At 47.2% G+C, this 6,320-nt stretch overlaps 1 long non-coding RNA gene across 1 annotated transcript; it reads right to left on the bottom strand.

The window, feature by feature from the left end:
• Positions 1 to 515: 515 nt before the first annotated feature.
• LOC124100374 (uncharacterized) lies at positions 516 to 3,941 on the bottom strand. The gene is made up of 3 exons (XR_006854254.2): positions 3,865 to 3,941; positions 3,407 to 3,488; positions 516 to 2,654 (listed from the first exon to the last, which is right to left on the bottom strand). It is a non-coding gene; the product is annotated as an uncharacterized LOC124100374 (long non-coding RNA).
• Between the last annotated feature and the right edge of the window lie 2,379 nt (positions 3,942 to 6,320).

A 6,320-nucleotide genomic window follows, 5' to 3' on the forward strand; every position in this document is an offset into this window, starting at 1 on the left:
GAGACATTGACCCCACATCACAGCAATCCTCACAAGAGGAAGGCTAAAGGCACTTAAAAAGGAGAGACCTTCAGGGGACTGTGCAAAGTGTCGGCTGGACCAGCAGAGGGCAACAGTGAGCACTCTCCTTTCAAGGTCCCCTTCAGATCTTGCTGCTGTTCAGGGACCCTACATGAAAAGGTGTCTGCACCATTTGTGGGAAATTAGGGAGAGCTGAAGAGTGCAGGGGACACTGAGCATTGCTTCTTGTGGGGTCAGGAGACTAATGTAGACTCTGGTCATGCTACTCATTAGCGGGAGTTTTTTTTTAATGGCTCTTCTCTTGTTAGGGTGGGCAAAACTGTAGTTCACTAGGTGGTGTGAGCCTGGGCACCGTGAAGCCAGCTGACCTCAGGGAGCATCTCTCTTGAGTGACCCCATACTTGGAAGTCTCATGGAAGAAGAGATATGTTTAAGTTCACACACACAGACAGGTAAAATCACACATTTTATTAATTGTGATGAGAAAAAGACAAAGTTTACAAGCTGAGGTTCAAACTCTTCCCAGAGACAACAGTGGGGACAGGAAGGTATTTTTTCACTTCACACTGACCTTAGATGACAAAAGAAGTCTCATCTTGAAGGAGCTCATGAAATAAGTTCAGCGTATTTGGAAAGGTGTATGTTGGGTGTCTTTGATCCTGTTGTTTCTTGGATTTGGACTCTGTACTGGAGAAGGAGGACGGGACGCCTGGTTTGACTTGACACCTGGTTTTGGCCTGAACTTGTCCTGAATTCAGTGAGTGACCTGTTAGACACATCTGCTCTGCCTTCTTCCCTTGTCCCCAGGCATAACAGTTGGGTTCTGAACGTCTCTCTGAATGTGAGTGTCTGCCCCTTTGATGGACAGGTGGGCGAGCTGTCTTCCTGGAGCTGCAGAACATCAGTGTGGAGAGCACAGGGCACAGGACCATGTGGACACAGAGGTAGCTCACTTTCAGGGAGGTTTCTCTCTCTGAATCCTGCGCTAGGATGTTCCACTTCTTGCCCACCAGAGGGCGACATGATCCTGGAAATACACTCACCATAGCCTCAGCCCTAAAGAGGCTGATCTATCTTTCAAGCATAATTAATTTTATATTTTTATCTGTTAAGACAGCATCATTAGGGCTGGGGTTGTGGTTCAGTGTTAGAGTGCTTACCTAGCACATGCGGGGCCCTGGGTTTGATCCTCAGCACCACATAAGAAATAAAATAAAATAAAGGTATTGTGTCCATCTACAACCAAAAAATTTTAAAAAGCCTTAAAAAAAGAAAACCGCATCATTATAGGACTGAGCAAGACACCGTTGTCTCTCATTGCTGTCACTCAGGTTGTCTTTTGTGCATTCACAGCACTCAGAATGGAGGTCACCACTGTACTTTTTACAGCTGGCCCCATAGCATATTGTTAAGGCTGTGTGCTCCTGGGTGACGCAGGGGTGCTCCACAGAATGATGTGGGGACCCAGGCTAGGGAGGCTCCATCCCCCCTGGAATCTGATTGACTTTTTGAACATTATTTTTATCTGTTAAAGAAAACTGTTTTTCACCCCCCAAAATATCACTCTTTAACAAGGCAAACCATGAAAGAGAAAAACAAAAGACACTCTCTATTTTTACCGGGATAAGTCAGCTCATTTACTTCATGGAATATTCAGGAACTACTCAACATTTCCAGCCATAGACCTTCTTTCTGTGATGCTAACATTATGCGTGTTTTCGTTATCCAGTGAAACAACATTACTTTCTGTGGCTCATACAATTATACGGATTGTATAATTTTATATAAAATATTGCCCCAACCCAGCAGCTAAGCTATTAGCATTTTATCCTCCCCACCACCCTGCCTTTCTGTGAGTGAGGAATCAGGCCATGGCTTCCTTTGTGGCCCTGGCTCAGGGTTGGTCTTGAGCATGTTGTGGGATGTTGGTCAGTGGTGGAGGAGATGCCTCTTGGGCAGAAGCTCTTGTTTCCATTCCCACAGCCAGAGGATTGACTTTTTCCACTCTATGAAGCAGTATAATTTTTAATTACATTTATTTCCTTTTTTTTCCTGCTAACACACTGCTTTTCAAGCTTTCCAGGTTTATGTACATCTCAATGTGTACAAGGTACTCACCCGTCATTTGTGCAGCCAATATTAGTACACATTCATCCACAAATTCCTGCCTTCCTCCATATGCCTTTTACATACCTCCATGTCTCTCTGAGTCATTGCTCCTCTGTGAGCAGTGTCTTTAGTGGTTTCTCCAAAGTAAGGACAACTAACTGTCTGGTTTTAATCAGTTTCCCTTCACCACAATTGCTTCTTTTACATTTCTGGGATTCCAAATATTTTAAAAATTACTTATTCACAACATTCTTTTTAAATTTAAAAAATTTTGAATTATATTTTCTTCCACATAAATAAATATTTGCATATAAATTTAATACTCATCACAAATAGGACTTTGGGATTTCAGTTACATTCGCCAGGAGCTCTATTATCTAGGAATCACCTTCATCACCAAGGCACAAACTTCCACCCTCTTGAGTGATTTTTCCGACTCTGATCCTTCCCAAGATGAAGGCAGGGAGTCAAGGGTGTCAGCAGGGAGAGTGGAAACTGCATCCTCACTGTATCCCTGCTGGTTCCTGGAAAAATAAGAGAGAAATAAAAGATTGAGTACCCAATTAATAAGCCATTTCCATCATTTTCCTTTCATAAGTTATTACAAGCTTTGTAATTTTTTTGTGTGTGATTAGATGTGAACCCCTATTTCACAAAGAACAGCATTTGTAAGCACAAGGGACCTGCAGAAAGTCCCTACACCATCCCTGCCTGCACCAGAGTCCTGTCCAGGGCCCAGGTCTTGCTTTTCCTGCAGTGTCCTCACTCATCCTGTCTGCTCACTCAGAAGGTCCCTGGACACCTCTGTGCTTGTCCTCCATCTGCCAGGCCAGGCTGCTGCAGCTGACAGGGCCACTCATGTGTGGCCGAGCTGTGGCCCAGGCAGTCATGGTCCACAGCCCTCAGCTGTACCCTGTTCTCTGAGTTCCCAGCACCTTCCTCTCACAGGGCAGAGAATCTGCTGAGTTGCTTGCCAGACCAGCATCTCATATGGCAGCTGGGCCACCCAGGTAGGGAGGTTTTTGATCAGGGATGCACCACTGTGGGAGGAATATGTAGACTTTGCACACAGTAATACACCCCAGCATCCTCAGGTTCCACCCTGATATTTCTCAGTGTGAAATCTGTCCCTAACCCACTGCCACTGAACCTATCTGAGACCCCAGGGAACCAGTTGGAAACCCCATATATTAGGACCTGTGGAGTCTGGCCTGGCATGTGCACAACCCAGTGTAAATAGGTTTTTCCATCACTGTATAGGAGGCTCTTTCTGGACCTGCAGGAGATGGAGGCTGGCTGTCCAGGAGTGACGAGCTCGGAGAGAGGAGTCTGGTTCATCACAACATCTCCACTGGTTCCTGTAAAAATCACAGAGCAATCCAAGGTTATGTAGAAAATTTATGAAATGTTTTCCCATTTTTTGTACATTTAAGACTAAATTAATTTTTATTTTTGATTTATACATCCTAAACTATTCATAAAGAACTCTAGTTGAGTAAGCTCTAAGAGCCTCTCAAAAATTCCCTTCAAAATCCCCCTTGTATTATGTGACAACTTTTATCAGAGCCAGTCCTTAGCTCCTTCTGAAATACTGCCTCACATCAATTGACCTCAGCTGCCTCATCCTGGAGGACGGACCTGCACATCCCTCATGTGGACACAGCACACATGGACAGAATGGGGCCCAGGGCTCACCTCCTTCCCCCTTCTCCTTCCCCACCCCTCTGTCCTCACCAGGGATCCAGAGCAGCAGCAGCCCCAGGAGCTGAGCAGGGAGCCTCATTTTGAGAAGCTGAGCTGAGGAGTCCTCGTGAGTGAAGGGCAGGTTAGAGCTGAGCTTTATGTCAGCCTTGCAAGAAGACCCTCCCCAGGGAGCAGCATGCAAATGCCCTGGTGGGTGCTGGCTGGGGAGAATGAGGGAGCGTGGGGACTGCTGCTTGTGAACCCAGGGACATCCTATGTCTTCTACAGTTGGAGGAATTAGAGCAGAGACATAGCCATGGGTGCCTGTGATGTGGGCAGGAGGCCTCATCATGGAAGCCTCACTCTGTGAGTAGTCATGGGGCCCAGGGCCTGCCCTTCTAAGACAGCACAGATGCACAGATAGGGAGGTGGCCTGCAGATCAGCCTTTGTGAGGAAATGACCTTCCTGCTGTCCTCCTCTCAGCTGAGAAGAGAAGAGAAGGTGACAAGTACCACCTCACCAGTTTTGATGGTTGAAATTAATTCCAGCCACAGCATGCAGTTGAAGAGGTTCAAGAGCTTCTGGTGTCTGATGTTACCTACAGAAATACAAGAGCATCAGGGACAGTTTAGATGTCACATTTTCCTCACCCAGTGAATGAAATAATAGCACAAGTGTGACAAGAAGCTGGAGGGAAGAGAAATCTTGTTTCAGCTGAAGAACAAGTAGCCCTGCTAAAGGAAAGAGGACAAGGAGCCTGTCCCCTGAGGTAGTCAATGTGAAGCTCCTGGGGTGAGGTCTGTAACTGGTGGCCATCCTTTCCTAGTCATCTCCATGCATTTGACACTCAGAGCCACCAAACATTTCCCAGGAGATGGACCCCTGAGCCCACGGGACAGTGTGGACAAGGAGGATTCTGCATTAGTTCCTTCTCATAGATGATAGAGGCATCTATGTGCTCCTCCTTGTCAGGGACACTAGGGAGCAGGTGTCACCGCCCTGGGTTTTAAAGTAGATTCCCTAGGTCAGAACTGCACACAGGCACTCTTGCCATGTTCAGGGGGTTCAAGGTGCACTACTGTTGTCCTGGGACTTGCCCCAAGGTGTCTTGGGGAGAAGGTCCTTTTCCCTCCACAGGAAAATTGATTTCAGCCCTCCTCATCCACAGATGGGACAGAGTGAGCCTGTGCTGTGTTGGCCAACATGGCTGAGAGGCTTTTCTCCCCAGCCCAGGACCTCTGACCCAACCTCTCCAGTGTGTGGAACTTGGGCCACCAGCTGCCAAGGACCCTGCCTTGTGTCTCTTAGTTTAGCTAAACTTCTGTGGCTGTTCTGCCCTGATTGGGCAGTGTCCTCTGAACCTGTGAAACATGCCTGTTTGCAGTTTCCCCAGGCTGAGGTCTTCCTGTGCTTTTTCTAAATGAGCAGAAGAAAAGGAAATGAAGGAGAATGGGTTGGAACTCACTGTGCAGGAATAGGAAAAGTGAAGAGTCTCAGAAAGTTCCATAGCACATTACCCCTTGGGAGAAAGTGGTGGGCAGATCACTCCTCTGTCTTCTCCTTTTCCTAAGTACGTCCTCAGGGTGTTTCCTGGGGGATCTCATGATGGGCCTGAGCCATCTCAGGTGCAGCTTAGATCTGGTTATCTCAACTGATTTCCATAGTTAATACCTGATTTCCTTGTAAAGATATTTTTAGGTAAGTAGATTTCCCCTTTCCATGACTTTTCTTCAGTGGCCTGTTTACTATTGTAAATGCTCCTGTTGGTGCAATGGAGCTCTGCAATACAGATGGTTCCCTCGGCACAATATGCAGGCAGGGGATACACTGTGCTCCATCTTAGTCCCTGGAGTCCCCTCTTTCCCTTTCTTCCATCCCCACCCCTCCCTCTTATCTCCTGTCCTCCTTATGTTTATTCATTTGCTCCTTTGTCATTTGTGGGCTCGAGACCTCTGTGGAGCTGGGCTCACTGCTGTGCTGTGGTGTCAGTGCCCAAGCATATGGTGTCATGTGGTGCATTCCTTCCACATTTCCTCCCTCTCCCAGGACCCTGAGCCTCCATCTCTGTCTCCTTTGCCACTGGTCATCCTTCTCTCCTTATGACACCTTACCCCCTTTTCCCCTTCCTTTCCTCTAGCTTTTGCATAGGAGGGTGACATGGGACCCTCACCTTCCAGAGTCTGGCTCTTTCACTTATCATGATGTTCTCCACTTGCATCCATTTACCTGAAATGCCACCATTTCCTTCTTCTTTAAGGCCCTGAGTTCAGCCTGGATTGTGTGGGTGTGGACAGATCAGGAGGATCTCTTTGGCAGAAGAAGGCAGAACCTGACCACACTGAAGAGAGAACAGAGAGGTGAGGGTCCCCTCAGCCATGAGACATGTGGGACACTTCCTTCTTCTGTTTCATTTTCTGATCCATCTGATGATATATGGCAGTGTGATGTGTCTCCTAGTTTTCTGTCACTCGAGTCCAGGCTGGGTCCTCAGCTCCGCCTGACCAGA

This window comes from Marmota monax, unplaced genomic scaffold (assembly GCF_021218885.2).
Source record: "Marmota monax isolate L192 unplaced genomic scaffold, Marmota_monax_Labrador192_F-V1.1 WCK01_AAM20220418_F8-fsc00510, whole genome shotgun sequence".
In the NCBI taxonomy this organism is placed as follows: Eukaryota; Metazoa; Chordata; class Mammalia; order Rodentia; family Sciuridae; genus Marmota; species Marmota monax.